This window comes from Zea mays, chromosome 1 (assembly GCF_902167145.1).
Source record: "Zea mays cultivar B73 chromosome 1, Zm-B73-REFERENCE-NAM-5.0, whole genome shotgun sequence".
Lineage (NCBI taxonomy): Eukaryota > Viridiplantae > Streptophyta > Magnoliopsida > Poales > Poaceae > Zea > Zea mays.
This window is the reverse complement of record NC_050096.1, coordinates 258,933,964-258,935,776: the sequence shown is the minus strand read 5'-3', so window position 1 is coordinate 258,935,776 and position 1,813 is coordinate 258,933,964. Positions and strand designations below refer to the sequence as shown.

Genomic DNA, 1,813 nt, shown 5'->3' with positions numbered 1-1,813 from the left:
CACAAAAACAATTAGCCATATATACTTTTTAATTTAGGTCATCAACCACTATGCACTAAGTAACACTATGCAAGCACTGACGGGGCTGGGTGGGAGGAACCTAGCAAGGCGCCACCCATCGTGTTTCCTCTGAGGCTCTAGGATCATCGTTGTCTTGTTGCATGCACTGAGGCTGAACGCGCTGCTGCTCCTCTGCCTTTGCGCGTTCCCCGCCCCGGCGCGGTCGCAGAACGCGACCACGGCCACGGCCACGCCGGCGTCCGTCGAGGGGTTCAACTGCATCGCCAACCGCACGTACCCATACCAAGCGTACGCGCTCTACCGCGCCGGCTTCGCGGGTGTGCCGCTCGATCTCGCGGCCATCGGTGACTCGTCACCTACGTCATGCAGCCCGGGGACACGTACGTGTTCGTTGCCGCCGCCTTCTTCGTCGCCTATCCACGGTGAAAGACATGATGTGGCGGCCACCTATGCATGCACTGAGGCTGAGCGCGCTGCTGCTGCTCCTCTGCCTGTGCGCGTTCCCCGCCCCGGCGCGGTCGTAGAACACGACCACGGCCACAGCCAAATTTATTCAACTAGATGGAGCCGAAGGCTGAAGGTACAACTGGTGATAAAACAATATATGATTTGTGCATCAATATGTGCTTCAGCTTGTGCAACATAAGACATGTTCGAAATTTAACTATCTGCGTGCGGTTATTAATGTCTTAGAAATTTTAACTCTCGTGGCAACGCACGAGCACATATCTAGTAATCAATAAGACTCGATAAGATACAGAAACATTAGAATACGAATCCATCTCATTGACATACTCAAATATCTCCATAGAAAACATAGATGCTTATGAAAAGCTTAATTTTAAAACTCTCAACTTAGATATTAGATTATTTAATTTAACATTAGTTATTATATTAGCTATACAATTAACTGCAGCAGATATAGTGCCCTAGAATTTAGGGGCACTAGAGCCAACCCTGGATGTAGCCATGTAGGGCCGTGCGAGAGGGGCGCGAAGAACTCGGGAAGACTGGAAGTTGATGAAGAGAGCCCATCTACCGACAAAGGGAGGAGATCGACAAAGGGAGGAGATCCGCCCGCAGCAGGTGGCGGTCGTCGACGACACGACGAGCCACGCCTTGCAGACGCACCTGCACGCGGCGAGGCCCCGGGTCCGGACGCGGCAGAGCACGTCCGCTAGCACGCCGTCGGGCAACAGCGCCACGCCCTGCAGGTCCCGGTGATCCATCGCTTGATCGATCCGCTCGACGCGCACCGAGAAGCAGCGAAGCAATTGAGGATACCAACTCCGGCTTGGATTGGGAATTCGGAATATCAGATAAGGGGTTTGGATCTTCTTCTTTAAAAAGAAATCGAATCGGATGCAATGTATTCTAGGGTTTTCAAGGGATCGGTCACTCGGCAGTTTTAGCAATCATATTCTCCGCCTCATGTACTTCATGAAGCAGATCTACCCAAGTCTGTTTCGATGGCATACATGCATCGTAGATCTGAAACTTTTGGTGGAGCCATTTGGACCGGGCCGGTTTGTCCTCTCGTGAGCAGCTGGTGCTATCAGATATTCAATCTCCACGCTGGGTCTACTCCAACCCCGTCCGCGCAGCAACCATGACATTCTGGGTATATCCAGACCCACCACATATCTTGATGTTTAGAAATATAAACAAAAATTATATAAAAAATAGTGCAAAGCAAGCACTCGAACCTACGTCACTTTACTCTAAATTTAGAACTAACTAGCAGACTACACGTAACTTAATATTTAAAAATAAATAATAATTATATTTAAAT

The 1,813-nt window shown here is 49.6% G+C and overlaps 1 long non-coding RNA gene across 1 annotated transcript; it reads right to left on the bottom strand.

The window, feature by feature from the left end:
- Positions 1 to 789: 789 nt before the first annotated feature.
- On the bottom strand, positions 790 to 1,559 carry LOC100277729 (uncharacterized). The gene has a single exon (NR_146347.1). It is a non-coding gene; the product is annotated as an uncharacterized lncRNA (long non-coding RNA).
- Positions 1,560 to 1,813: the final 254 nt, after the last annotated feature.